Source organism: Periophthalmus magnuspinnatus, chromosome 3, assembly GCF_009829125.3.
Source record: "Periophthalmus magnuspinnatus isolate fPerMag1 chromosome 3, fPerMag1.2.pri, whole genome shotgun sequence".
Taxonomy (NCBI): Eukaryota; Metazoa; Chordata; class Actinopteri; order Gobiiformes; family Gobiidae; genus Periophthalmus; species Periophthalmus magnuspinnatus.
Genome location: NC_047128.1, coordinates 9193585 through 9209551, shown reverse-complemented (window position 1 = coordinate 9209551; position 15967 = coordinate 9193585). Strand labels below are relative to the sequence as shown.

At 41.7% G+C, this 15967-nt stretch overlaps 1 pseudogene; it reads right to left on the bottom strand.

Moving 5' to 3' along the window:
- Nucleotides 1-11672: 11672 nt before the first annotated feature.
- On the bottom strand, nucleotides 11673-12628 carry LOC117391929 (relaxin-3 receptor 1-like; annotated as a pseudogene).
- Between the last annotated feature and the right edge of the window lie 3339 nt (nucleotides 12629-15967).

Below are 15967 nucleotides of genomic sequence, written 5' to 3'. Positions count from 1 at the left end.
GTGCAGAACTCGGGGCAGATTTACAGTGTTTATTTACAGTCTGTGCAATATTTATTTATTTGATAGGGACAGTGCATATTAATGAACATCTGTAAACAGTGTAAATATGCCAGATTATAGCAAAAAATACAAATTTCCAGCTGTTGTCCCTAGGCAGGTACACAGACAACAAATACAACATAGACATTACAAAAGTACAATAAAAGCAGCTAAAAGGTGCTCAATATCAAAACAAGAGTTCATTAATCCGACAAGGAGCGCAGAGCAGGGCGCGAGCCAGAGCCCAGGGATGCGTCGCGGAGAGCAGAGACAGGAACAGGGAATAGCCAGGACCGTAGCGAGGACAGGACCGGGAACGGAACCAGAGGAAGCCGAGCAGGGGCAGTCCACAGAACGGGAGCCAGAAGGGGAGACGTGGAGCAAGCCGGAGCCCAGGACCAGACAAGGAGGTGAAGAAAAGGAGTAGACTGTACCGGAGCGGGAGTGCAGGGTCAGGAGCGGAGCCAGAGGCCAGGAGCTGGGACAGTCGAGAGAGCCAGAATCTCAGGGACAGTAAAAATCCAGTGAGCATCAAAAGGGCAGGTAACAAAGAGTACAAAAACGGAGCTGGAATAGTCACGTTTGACACACGGATGATCTGGCACCAAGTGTCTTCTCCCAACTCCTCTTATCCATGGCAGGTGGTGATGATTGCCCTGATGAGAAGCAGGTGCGCGGGGGAGGAGCCGGGAGCTCCGCCCAGCTCCAGGTTCAGGCAGGTGAGGGAGGGGGAAGAGCACACAGGGAGGCAACCCAGGAGCAGAGATACGTGCCTCATGACAGTCCTACTTTATGAATAACTTCCTTTACAAAATGTGTACCATTGTCACTCCTCAGTACTTGTGGAATACCAAATGTGGGTATTATTCTTACATAAAGCTTTTGCTACTGTCAATGCATCTGGAGAGTGACAAGGGAATAGTTCTACCCATTTGGAATAGGCATCGATAATTACTAGACAGTATTCTAGATTTCTATCTTTACTGAGTTAAATGAAATCCATATGTATAATCTGGAATGGATATTCTGGAAATTTGCCTCTTGTTGGTCTCAAATTTCCTTGAGAATTGTGTCTTATGCAAATATCACATTGCAAACAAAAACATTTTGAGTAATTTGAGAATCCATAAGTAGTATAGTATTGATTTATAATACTACACATCCCTCCTGTTGAGACATGGCTTAGCCCATGACTCAATATTGCAGCCCACTTAAACATTGATGTTGGTAGAAATGGTTTATTGTCTGTGCTAATATACAGTCCATTTTGTGCTATTGCACCGTGTTTTTTCCAAAGTTGTTTTTCTGACTCCTTTGCTTTTTTTTTTATTTTATTTTATTGAAGAACACCCAGTGACATAGAAAAACATACAGTATTTACACCTTACTATTTACAGAGAAAGTTGTGTTGTTGTGTGAAAGTGTTGCTTGTTGTTGCATTTGTATAAGAAAATCATCAGTTGTTTCTGTTTGGAGGAGCAGACTAGCTGTCTGTGTTGCATGTTTGTCTGCTAATACATTTCCTAAAGAAATTGGGTCTGTTTGATTAGTGTGGGCTTCACACTTACATATTGCAATTTGTTTTGGTAATTGTATGGATTGCAATAGTTCCTGAAGTAAGACTTTATGCTTTACTTCTTTCCCTGTGGAGGATTTATATCCTCTCCGTTTCCAATGAGCACAAAAAATGTGCGAAATGCATATTGACTATCAGTATATATTGTTACGCATTTTCCCTTATAGAGTTGGTATGCTTTTGTTAGTGCAACAATTTCAGCTGCTTGAGCAGACATGTTAGACGGTAATTTTCTTGTCTCCAATACTTCGTCTACTGTTATTGCATAAGCTACATGATTCTTTCCATATTTATCTTTTCCTGCTGAGCCATCAACAAAAATAGTATGGGCTTCTTTTAGTGGTGTATCTTGTAAATCTGGTCTTGGTTTTAGATTTTGTTGTTTCTATTGTACAATCATGTGGAGTTCCATCTATTGCAATAGGCACTAAAGTTGATGGATTTAACATATTACATCTTTCAATAGTAATATGTGGCTGATATAAAAGTAATGTCATACATGACAAATGTCTTGCTGGAGACAAAAATTTCATATTTGTTTGCAGCAAGAGCATGGAAACAGCATGGGCAACTTTCACAGTAAGTTGGTGGAACAATACAACATCTGCTGATTCTTGGATTGCCAGTGCAGCTGCAAGAACTGCTTGCACGTGTGGAAACACGGGTCACCCCACTGAGGGTATGTCGTTTTCTTTTTTTTGGGGGGGGGATCCTGGATTAAAAGATGAGAGACATGGCAAACGATTACAATTTTAAAAAGCTGAATCAAGCCAAATCAAATTCTAATATATGGCTAAAACAAAATAAAGTTAAACAGGACAACTATATTTAGAAAAATGTATTTATTCTATTGCTCCTTTTAAGCATAGGTCCACCAAGCCAAGGACCGATCCCTGGTTAAATGACACTACTCGTGCTCTTAGGCAGCATTGCAGACAGGCAGAACAACGGTGGAAAAAGGACAATCTACATGTTTCTCTGGACATACTGAGGGACAATCTTGCTCATTATCAGAGAGCTGTGAAAGAGGCTAAGTCCCAATATCTGTCTGATATTATATCTAGTAATGGTCATTCTCCCCGAGTGCTGTTCAGTACAATTGATTCTGTAGTGAATCCAGGCACTTTTCCTTTGACTGATGCCTCAGTTTCCACTTGTGAAGATTTTCTTTGCTTTTTTGTTAACAAAGTGGTGTCTGTTCGACAGCTAACTAGCTGCAGCATTAGCTTAGACCTACCTATTTTTGCCACTCATTCTGCTGTGTTTGACCATTTTGAATCAGTCTCACTTTCATTTCTCACTGATGTAGTTAAACATATGAGTGCAACAAACTGTCCGCTGGACCTTGTACCAACCAAGTTGCTAAAGAAGGTGTTCAGCACTGTTGGGCCTTCCCTCTTGGTTTTAGTCAACATTTGTCTTAGTTCAGGATGTGTCCCAAGTGCTTTTAAACATGCCATAGTTAGGCCTCTTCTTAAAAAACCTAATTTGGATTCTTCAGTTTTATCTAATTTTAGACCTGTTTCTAACTTGTCTTTTATTTCAAAAATTCTTGAAAAAATTGTTTTTATACAATTGCAGTCATTTTTAGACGAAAACTCTATTCTAGAGAAATTCCAGTCCGGGTTCAGGTCACGCCACAGCACGGAGTGTACATTGCTGAAAGTTCACATTGACATTGCCCTTTCTGTTGATGCGAAATGTCCTGTTGTATTAGTGCTGCTAGATCTAACAGCTGCTTTTGATACAGTGGACCATTCAGTCCTTCTGTCCCGGCTAAACCACCATGTTGGCATTCGCGGTGCAGCACTTGAGTGGTTCACCTCATACCTGACCAATAGGACCTTCTCAGTACAGATAGGTGAACTATCATCCTCCACTGCTTCTCTGTTTTGTGGAGTACCCCAGGGTTCCATTCTTGGGCCTGTCCTGTTTTCACTCTATATGCTGCCCCTGGGGTCAATTATAGCCAAGTACAAGCTTGCGTTCCACTGCTACGCAGTTGATCTTCAAATATATTTACCTATAATGTCAAGGAAACATGACGCGCTTGAATCGTTGTTCAAATGTATAGCAGATATCAAGCTGTGGTTAGGACAAAATTTTCTGCATTTAAATGAAGACAAAACAAAATATATTTTGTTTGGTGATTCTGCCCCCTTAAATCTTGGCTCACTGACCTCAAGGCTCAGACCAACTGTTAAAAATCTTGGGGTCATTCTTGACAACGCTTTTAAATTTGACAAACAAATTGACAGCGTGGTCAGGGCAAGCTTTTTTCAGCTACGTCTTTTAACAAAAGTTAAGCCATTTTTAAACCGCAATGACCTTGAGAAAACGATTCATGCTTTTATCAGCTCTAGAATAGATTATTGTAACTCACTTTATGTTGGTGTCTCTCAGTCGTCCCCGAGTCGCCTCCAACTTGTGCAAAATGCTGCAGCACGATTTTTAACCAACACATCCAGACGCCAACACATCACCCCAGTCCTTCATTCACTCCATTGGCTTCCTGTTACTTTTAGAGTTGATTTTAAAATTTTACTTTTTGTTTTTAAAGTTCTTAATGGCCTCACCCCGCCCTACTTGGCTGAACTGTTGGTGGTCCGAAATTCAAACCGGGCCTTGAGGTCATCGAATCAACTCCTTTTGGAAGTTCCAAAAACTAAATACAAACACTGGGGTGATCGGGCTTTCTCTGTTGCTGGGCCCAAACTTTGGAACAAACTGCCCCCTGATGTGCGCACCATTACTGACTTCGGTCTTTTTAAATCCAGGCTCAAAACATATTTATTCAGACTGGCCTTCAACACCTAGTAATGTTGTGACACATTATCATTATTTATATTTTGTTGTATTAATGTATTTTATTCTATTTTATTCTCCTATTTTACTGTTTTAGTATGATTTTAACTTGTTTTAATTTGATTTTATTGGGAAGCACTTTGGTGACTTTGAGTGTTGTAAAGTGCTCTACAAATAAATGTTGATTGATTGATTTATTACAACATTAAATTAAAAAGTTAATTTTATTTCAAAGACAAGCTAACAAGTTGGTATTTCAAATAGGCCTAGGAATAAAACAGTTTAAAATTACCAAAAAGAACCAAAATAAGCTAGCTGGGGCCACCAGTGGTGAGCAGACTATCTTGAGTGTGCCCAGGGGTGCTACCACATATTCACCTCAGTGGACACAGCAAACGGCACAGCAAAATGAAAAGTGCATAAAACTAAACTCGTGATCCTAGTGCATTAAATCACATGCAAAGGTGGGGGAACCTCACCAATGTGCCTAGCCCAACCACAAGAGGGCACCCAGCGTCGCTGAAACAAAATAAGATAATTAGACTCCAGTTGAGATGCAAGACAATGTACAAAACTGAGTACAAAAACAGTTTGCAAAACTCTGTGCAAAATAACAGCAGCAGGTTTAGCCACCCTTCAAAGCCCAGCAGGAATTAAACCAGCCCTCTGTCACAGATCTACCATGGTTTGACGCCCCCAGACCAACAGTGCAGAGCAGGACTCGCAGTCAACCCAAGCCAAGGTACAGCAGCGGACAGAGTGGCAGCAGCAAAGAGTGCCATATTGTGAACAGGTGGCTTAAATAGTTCCTAACTAGGAGGGCGGGGTCAAGGGTGGAGCCCACAGTAGTACTTTCAAGGACAGAAAGGGAAAGCAGACAATCCCACTACACATGCAAACTGGAGTGGCTCTAGCTACTGGATCCAATTGTGATGAGTAGGATGCCACAGGTCTCATTTTGCTTTGCTTGCTGCAACAAGACTGATCTCATAAAGCCAATTCTTGCTTCTACTGTTTGGATAAATGGTTTAGAATAGTCTGGTAGAGCCAATACTGCTGAACCAACGATTTCCTTTTTTATTTCACAAAAAGCTGCAATTGTTTCTTCTGTCCATGTGACAATGTCATGAGGCATCCTGTAATGGTCTCACTATTTCTGAATAATGTTGGATCCTTTGTCTGCAATAATTACATAATCCCAAAAATGACATCATCTGCTTCTTAATTTAAGGTTGTGGTGCAGCTAAAATGGCTGCTTTTCTTTCTGTATGGACCATTCGTCTGTTTGCAGTCAAAGAATGACCTAAATATTTAACTTCCTGTTTCAACAACTGCAATTTATTTTTACTCACTTTATTTCCTGTTTGAGCTAAATATTTCAGCAAGGCTAGGGTGTCTTCCTTACATTTTTGGTGTGAGGTAGATGCAACAAGCAAATCATTTACATAAGAAATTATTTGGCTTCTATTTGGAGGATCAAACCTAGCTAAGTAATTTTTTATTGCTTCCAAAAATATTGATGGAGATTCACAATATCCTTGTATCATTCTGGTGAAGGTATATCTTTCCCCTTCAAAAGTAAATGCAAACCAGAATTGGCTATCCTCGTGTACTGGAATTGACCAAAAAGCATTGCTAAGTTCAATAACTGAAAAATATTTCGCCTTTGGATTTAACTGATTTAATAATGTCTGGAACATTTGGTGCTCTAGCAACTACTGCCCTGAGATCTTGCACCATCCTCCATCCTGTAGAGGGTGGAGCCTTCTTCACTTGGAAGATTGGTGTGTTGTATGGTGAGTCTGAGCATCTCCTTATTATTCCTGCCTTCAGTAATTCCACTATTACTGATTTGATTACTTCAATTGCATCAGGCTTTAATGGATATTGTCTCTGTTGTGGGTAGTAGCCAGTTTTACATTTGATGACTACTGGATTTGCCCCTTTCATTCTTCCTACATCTGTTGCATGTTTTGCCCAGAGGTTCTCAGGAATATAATGCAAAGCATTTTCTTCCTCCTGTGTCAATAGGACATGTCATGTTCCTCTATAGTCATTTTAGTTACTCGTGTACAATTTACCACACAATTCAATGGTATTCTTCTCCAACCTGTTGATGGTCTAATTTGATCATCTTCATCTCCATCAACTTTCCAGTCTGCAATTTTTTTCTCATCTGCCTCATAAGTATTGTTTATTTTCCAATCACTTTTTGGATCTTTTGAAGTGGACACATGGAGATTCTGATCCCAACCCATTAATCTAAAGCAGGGGTCGGCAACCCGCGGCTCCGGAGCCGCATGTGGCTCTTTCATCCTTATACTCTCCTTATGCATCCTTATGCTCTCTGCGTGGCTTGGGAAAATAAATTTTAAGTATTTAGTGTGTTTTATTTGTGTTAGTTCTTTTTTATTGTAGTTTGAATTGGAAGACTATTATGATCTTAAATATGAAATATTAAAATAAAATAATATTTTCTTATTTTTCGTTGATCAAAATAAGCGGAACAATGTTAAAAACAACACTGCTCACGCCTCACAGACACAGCTCACAGTCCTGCGTAAAGACACAGCCCTGATTTACAGACGCTGTGCAGAGGTTCAGGAGTAACTTTCGCCCGTTCCTAATGACGCACTAATAAACTCGTTCGTAGATACATCATGAAAATCCTGAGAGGAAATCGCCACAGAAATCTATTTGATGTAGTGGCAAGTTTATTATCTGCTCTTGTCTCCGCGATGACGTATCACGTGTAACACATCAGTAGAAAGTAGAGCCACAAGTGAGTGAACATGAGCCAAAACAAAAGTCTTTGGAGAGCTTTTTAACAAAGGGGAAAAGGCCAACTGAGGAACCAGAAGAGGAGACTACGACCTCCAAGAAAAAGAAAGATAAATTTAACAGACAACACCAGGAGTCCTACTTAAAATATGGGTTTGTCGCTACAGGTGACTCTCACGCACAGAGTCCGCTCTGCGTAACATGCGGAGGAAAAGTGAATTAGGCAATGAAACCTTCAAAACTGCTTTGGCACATGGAGACTAAGCACCTGGGATTAAAAGCTAAGATTTAGAGTTTTTGAAAGAAACAAACGTGAACAAGAAGGAAAGAAGAAACAAGTGCAGGGCTCACACTGATGCAGCGGTTTGGCGAGTTGTATTTTTTTATGCACTTAACTTATTTTTGCCATATTTATCTGCCACGCAAAGAAGGCTTGTCCGTGAAAATAAAACTACATTATTCCGTTACGTTATTATTATTATTATACACAATGTTATCTTCATTTTAGATGTCAAAAAGTATTTGCGGCTCCCAGTGTTTTATTTTCCGTGGAAACTGGGTCCAAATGGCTCTTTGCGTGTTAAAGGTTGCCGGCCCCTGGACTAGAACAAGCAACGTGGATCTGGGTCACGGCACCACTGTAGCCGGCTTGTCCACGCTGACTGGCTAACACCTTCTGCATTGTGTTGTATAGGAAGGACTGGGCCACACACACGGTTTTGCCATTCAGGAGAGGATTTACTATATGCTTGAGTAAAATATATATATATATATGCAACAGTACAGCCACCTGGTTTCAAAATAGCACACACACCTCTCCCCTCTGCTCTCCTCATAACAATTCCTGCGTTCCCACGATACAACCAACTACAATGGCACAAAAAAAAGAAAATCACATTTTAAATGGGTATACAGAACACAATATCTACATACCTGTGTGAAATATATATCACAGTACAGCAACCAGGTCTCAAAATCCCACACACACCTCTGCAGAAACACAGAAAACACCACAGACACATGTGAGACCACACTTGTTAGTACAAATTCACCTACCAACAGTACATTTTTCCCGAGCACTGTATTGGGCATATAAACACAATTTCACACATATTTCTATCGATGAGAACGGGAAAGGCCTTACAAATCATGAACAAAATACAAATGGTACTATCACGAACTCTCTGTCAACTATTTTAGACTCTGGACATGGAAACAAATCTACCGCTTACCTCCCCTCTGCTCTCCTCAAAATAACTGAGGGGAACCGCGCGATTCCACAGGAAGTAGCGGCACCGCCAAAATAAAAGCCCAAAATAAATCTAAATACAATTTTACTGTTAAATGAAACATGTTTTTCATGAAATTGCCAATGTTAGAATCATATCATATACACACATTATATAATATAATATTATATATTATTTTATGCTTAGAACTTTGTAACTAAGTACAAATCTGAAAATTACGCTTTCAGGAGTTTTGAGACATTCAATGCTCCAAGTTTGTCTCAAAATGATTTGTAAGTGCAACAGTTGATCTGAACCTCAAGACAGCAGGAGGGGCGAGGTTAGAGGGGACCGAGGTTGCTGTGGCAGCGGCTAAACTGGTTTATATACAGCAAAGGAGCAGCTAATCCGAATTCAGGCAGTACATCACCTTTGAGTGATATTATGATGTGTATTATTAACCTTTTTACTAAGTTGTATACCAAGGTAAATTGTGTAGATAACACTTTTGTAGCCACATTGGCTTTAACACTTTTTCTCTGAAAATGAGATGTTACCATTAGTTAGCACATTATGCTAGCGGACCTTCCCCTGGCTTTTTCCTGCTAATAAGGCTAGTGTGACATTACGTCACAAACATTGGCTTCCACATTTTTAGCAACAACGCCACTCCAGTTAACCTGGAGAAAGGATTACTAAAGGCACTTATTACAGAACAGAGCAGGCTACACATTGAGCATTGAGATTAACAATGTGAAGATATGACATACATCTGAGTTAACGTCATCATTCAGCATCTGGGCAAACAAAAATACACTCATTCTAAGTTGTGGCTTCTTTCGTTGCCGTTGCATGAGCCCCGCACCTAACTCATTAACTGAACTGAACAAAGCTGAACTGAACAAAGCTGATAGATTTATACTTTATGCTGATCCTGTGACCAAATCGGAAAATATTAGTTTACTATAGAATTTTTCTCGTATTATTTACAGCCCGCCCCTTTTCTCTTTGACAGTTATGTGATTCACGCTAAGCCCCCCCCCCCCCCCCCCCCCCCCCTTCTCTGCAACAGTTGTGTGATTCATGCTAAGTCTCGCCCCTTTTCTCTGCGATAGTCATGTGAACCATGCTAACCATTTTCTCTGACATCATTCACACTAAGCCCCTTTTTCTCTGTGGCCGTGTCCCAATTCGCCAAATGCACCTTTTGAAGGGTCCCTTCGAAGTACTCTTCAAAGTGTAGTTTGAAGGTTCCGGTCGAAAATCTGCCCTCCTCAGTGTAGCCGCCATCTTGCTGAAGTGGGACAGGCCTACACCACAGACCGCACTTCCACCTCTGTCTTTGAGCATACGATACGCACATTACGTACGTTATTTTTAATGATTTATTATTTAATAGAAGAAAAGTCAAGATGTCGTCGTCACAGCCGTTTCTTTCTGTTTAGATTGAATATCAATAGGCAAATATAACGTTTGAGGTGATTTTTTTTACTCAATTGTAGCTACTTCATAACTTTAACAAAATATACCTTGTGAAAACGTAATAACAGAGACAGAGGTAACAATATAATTTTTACATTCATAGTCTATAAACCAGAGAGCGGTGGAAGTGTGGTCCGTGGTGTAGGCCTGTCCCACTTCAGCAAGATGGCGGCTACACTGAGGAGGGCAGATTCTCGACCGGAACCTTGAAACTACACTTTTGAAGAGTACTTCGTAAGGACCCTTGAAGGGTGCATTTGGCGAATTGAGACACAGCCGACGACAGTCATGTGAATCACGCTAAGCCCTTCCCCTTTCCTCGTATATTCACGCTAAGCCCCGCCTTTTCTCTGACATCATTCACGCTAAGCCCCACCCTCTTTCTCTCTGACAGTTGTGTGATTCACGCTAAGCCCCACGCCTTTTCTCTGACATCATTCAGTCTAAGCCCCGCCCCCTTTCTCTCTGACAGTTGTGTGATTCACGCTAAGCCTCGCCCCTTTGTCTGCCACAGTCCTGCTGTCTTCAATTTCAAATTAGCTGTTGCACTTACAAATCATTTTGACACAAACTTTGACAACAAAGTTGTAAGAATAAAACGATATTTGTTGTAAGCATAAAACGATATTTGTTCGTGTAAAAAATAGGCAGTCTTCAAGTTACTGTTCAAGTGCTCATGTTTATATGTTTTGTTTTGCTTCTTATTAACATTTGGTTTGACATTACTTTGATTTTTTTTGTTTGGTTCAGTTTTGGGTAAATTCTACATTTGTAAAAGTTAATTTGTTGGTTGTTTATTATTGCATAGTTCATTGCACCTTAAACTATGAAAAACAATTCTAAATGAAAGTAACAAATAAAACCATGTAAATGTTTATACCCCATTGCCTGTGTCCTTGTTTTGCCAACTGTGTACTGTATATATTAAAAAAGGTGCTCTTTACATGTCCCTTTGGTTACACTCACATAAAGGGGACCTTAACCTGTCTCCCTGTGACACTTACCTATTCATCTTCCCTATGGGCCTTCAGTATCGATGGAGCTTATGAAAAACATGGATAACCATCAATCATTTGTGTATCAGCAGCTGCCTGATTATTTCCATGAATGTTTTACCAGGTTCAGTCTGAAATCTACTTTCCAACTCAGTAACATAGGAAAAGGCCCACACCCAAATGATTCCATTTAGAGTTTATTGAGTTGTAAGAAACTGATAATAAAGTCACAGAAACACTGACCACTGGTTCATTTGTGCAGAGCTCAGATCTCGTGTGAGTCTTTGGCCTCTTCATCAGATAAAATCCTCCTCATGTGACATGACACAATATGCCTGCATCTCTTAGGTCTTCCTCCGGGACAAACGCTCTAAAACCACGTCTGCACACTGCACATATGTGCGCACTGTATAAACAGCCTCAGGCTAGTTAGGCTACGATTCATGTAAAATAACAGTGTTACATTACATGAATCATAACAAAACTGTGAATGTATTATTATATAATCAAAATGGTTTGATTTTTGCATGTGCCATGCTGTAAAACACAGACTGCAGAGAAGAGCGCACAGCAAGCACAGCGGCTCTCTGTGGTTTGGAGATTCCACCTTACGCACATTACGCACAGACGCACACAGGAGCTGATGGTTTAGTGATACATGTGTAATGCAGATATATGTATACCCAACAGCGTACACTTTCAGTGCGTTCATCTCGCTGCATGTGCTCATTACGCGCGCCTGGCCTCTTGATCCTCGGACCACTTTGACGCACCTAGCCCCGGTGCACAAGCCCTCGGAGCTTGTCCCGGAACTCCTTCCTCGTGAGGCAGTAGATGACGGGATTCAGGCAGCTGTTAGTGTGCGAGAGGCACACGGTCAGAGGGAACGCGTACGTGTGCACCACGTAGTACGCCCTGTTGAAGTGCACAGCGTTCAGCTTGACAAGCAAGTGGTTGGGCATCCAAGCAAGTGGTTGGGCATCCAGCACAAAAGAAGGACAGTACCACGAAGGTCACGGACCTGGTGACGCGCACTGCCGCTTTCGGTTGACACACTTAATGCTGCGATCCCGAATGACCCGGATCAGGAGCATATAGCTGATGGACACGATGCACATGGGCAACACGAAGCCCACGACGATCTTCTGGATGTCGTAGAGCGTGAGCCAGAACTGCCCCCCGGGAAAGCGCAGCAGACTCAAGTTCTCCCCGGTGACTTTACTGACCGTGGAGAAGATAGGAGTCGGCGCCGTGGCCAAGGTCGCCAAAGTCCAGATGAAGACGCATTGCCACTTGGCCGAGCACGAACCGTGCGTCTTGGTGTTGTTGAGCGCCGTTTCTAGAGACCAGTAGCGCGTGAGGCTAATGGCCGTGAGGAAGAAGACGCTGGCGTACATGTTCATGACCGTCACGGACAGGACTATCCGGTACATGGCCTCTCCAAATGGACAGCTGAAGTCTAGCGCGGTGTCCACGGCCCAGAAGGGCAGCGTTAGCACGAACTGCAGGTCCGTGAGCGCGAGGTTCAGCACAAACATGTTTACGCGAGACGTCTTCCGCTCATGCTGCACCCGAATGAAGAAAAGCAACATCAAGTTTCCCGCGAGCCCCGTGGCGCACACCACGCTGTACACGAGGCAGATGAGCAGGCGCAGGACGGGGCTGCCATCAGCGCTCACATCTATGTCCTCCAGATACAAAGAAGAGCTCCAGACCGGACACGTTCAAAGCCGCGCTGCTGTTGTCCTCGTTCATGGTGACCCTGGTCTAGATCCGAAAGGCACGGATTTGTCCGGACAGACGAATTCTGAGTGCGCGCTGTGAAAACGCGCTGTGCAGAACTGTCCATTAATGGGTAAATAAATGCATACACTGCGCCAGTTTAAAATATGGACTTCTTCAATATGTAGACAGGTCCATGTGTCCCACCACACGTGTCAGAGCCAGGGGAGGACTGGAGGAGGAGAGGGAAAGACCAGCGCTTTATGCCGGAGAACAGGCTCAACAAGCCGGGTCTCTGTCTCCACCTAGTGCTGAGTCTAGACTCGACGAGAGTCACCACCATCTTCTTTCACATAAACACACGGGACTCGGCGGGCAGGTAAGATGTATGGAATACCCACGTGTCAAACCTCTGAGGGTCATGTCCTTCGTATTTGAGCCATCCGTCACATCGCACTCGGTCAGGAGCAGGGACCCACCTTCTGAGTTTGAAATAGGCTTTGTCAGAACTGAGCTGGAGGATTCTACTTTTGAGTATGTTAGCGTCATAGCCTAATAAAAGGTATTACAAACACCTCTCACTTGTTATCTTTAGAAAATGTAATGTACTTTTGTCTTTATTGTATCTGGTAGAGCAAAACGTGAAAATAAAAACAATAACAACTGTAGTCTTCTTTGCATAGTCGTCTTTACTCACATCTGCACGTGCCCATAGTTTATCGCTGGGTTTCAGATGACATCACAACACTGCATAGACCAGGGGTCACCAATCTTTTTTAACCTGAGAGCTACTTTATGGGCACTGAGTCATACGAAGGGCTACCAGTTTGAGACGCTCTTCTAAAATAACAAATTTTCTCAGTTTGCCTTTAGTTATACCCCCCCCCACACACACACACATATATATATATATATATATATATATATATATATATATATATATATATATATATATATATATATATATATATATATATATATATGTGTGTGTGTGTGTATGTATAAATGTCCTTCTCACCCTCGGCGGGTGGTCTCTTCCCCTCTTTGCCATGCTCGGGACCTCTACCAGAGGCCTGGGGGCTTGAGGGTTCTGCGCAGTATCTTTGCTGTTCCCAGTACTGCACTTTTCTGGACTGAGATGTCTGATGTTTTTCCTGGGATCTGTTGTAGCCACTCTTCCAGTTTGGGGGTCACTGCCTCGAGTGCTCCCTTGACCACGGGCACCACTAATACCTTCACTTTCCAGGCCTTCTCCAGCTCTTCTTTGAACCCCTGGTATTTCTCTAGTTTCTCATGTTCCTTTTTCCTGATGCTCCCATCACTTGGTAATGTGATGTCCACCACAACGGCTTTGCTCTGTTGTTTATCCACCACCACAATGTCCGTTTGGTTCGCCATCACCATTCTGTCAGCCTGTATCTGGAAGTCCCACAGGATCTTGGCTCGATCATTCTCCACTAACTTTGGAGGTGTTTCCCACCTTGATCTTGGGGTTTCCAGTCCGTACTCTGCACAGATGTTTCTGTACACTACGCCCGCCACATACTCGCTCCAAGTATGCTTTCCCTGCCAGCATCTTACACCCTGCAGTTACATGCTGGATTGTCTCAGGGGCCTCTATTGCTCTGGTGGTCCTGTGCAGCCAGGATGAGTGCCTCTATGCTGTCCTTCAGACCAGCTCTCTCAAGGCATTGGTAGGATTTCTTGATGTGAGCCACGTATATATATTTATATTGCATTAGAGATTTGGTCTGTAATATGTCGCAAAGCATGAATATGCAAGGCTCATTGTGCAAATTGTTTTTCAAATGCATTAATTAAATTAATAATACATACATTAAATTAATAATAAATACATTAAATAATACATTTCAGTTAAATAAACACAGAAACACAGCAGAAAAACTTTGAACAAGGTTTACCCTTACCTATTTTAATACAACATGGCATGTTCGGCAGGCCGGATTAATAAGCGCAAAGGGCCATGTGGGCTGGAGTTTACCCATATCTGTTCTAGGATCTGAAAAGCGCCCATAGCAGAGCAGTGGACATCACAGGCACTGCAGTGAAATGAAGGAGACCAGGAGTTAACAGAATGCATTTATTACATCTAATCTTTTCTACAGAAACAGTAACATTCAAGAAGTAAACCATGTCTTCCAATGCAAGGTAATAAATATGTGTTATTTATATTTTTACAAACTCACTGTACACGCCCTGCCCCCCCCTCCAGATCGGACCAGTGGTGAGTATCTTAAGGCAGTGAGCTGTGGTCCAACTCCCGCAAAAAGAACGAAAAACCGTTGAGGGTCCACACTCGATCGTACAACTTTCTTTTACTAAAAATATATAAAAATTATAAAATATATTTATCCTTTCACCCCGACCAATGCAAAGCACACACATACAGACACATATACACGCACACACAAATATGCACACAGACACACACACAGACACACAAACATGCAGACAGATACATACACACACATACACGCACACACAAACAAATACACTCAGACACACATGCACACATAAATCACTCTGTTTCATACTGGATCTGCATTTCCATACACTCTGCTTATCCATGGACTAAGTCTAAAAACATGGTCATCTTGAGAGTCTGAGGTGGCTATGACTATAAAGTGACAAAAGCTTTATGTTGACAATATGAAACGATTTGAACATTTGTGTTTCTTTCAGCGCTCCTTCACATATGATTTTGTTTTTGTGGTCTATTCTTTGTAAATACCAGATTTTGTGCATTATTTAAAAATCCTTCAAATTACATTTAGTGGAACTAAACACTGTCTATATTGCATTTTAATATCATTGTCTACTGTTCCTAGTTCTTAGATGGGAATTTTAGTGCTAACCAAGTACATTTGCTGCTTTCTGGTCAAAAAGTTAAGAACTGAGTGTGTGCTGCCTTTACTGGTTACTGGGTCACTGCAATTTCAAGTAGTTGGTGACATCACAAAAGACTGCTCTGATTAAAGCCAAAGGTTTCTGGTTACAACCACCAGGCTGCATGGGCAGAGTTTAAAGTGTGGATACCTGTTAGACCAATCATTGTTCTTTATACCTCCAGACCCTGCCCCTCCTCCCCTTCACTCTCTTCTTTCGTCCTCCAGGCACAGCCCAGTTTAGCAGCTTTATTTGGAATGTGACTGGGGGCAGTTTTAGTGTTTAGTCCCACTTTAACTTCAAATTAAAAAAAAAATTAAAAATCTGAAGTTACTGAATACTTGAGTAGTTTCCCCAAAATGTTTTTAATTCGTAATTGTTCTACTTGAGTAATGTTATTTTGAAGTAATGCTATTCTTGAGTACATTGTT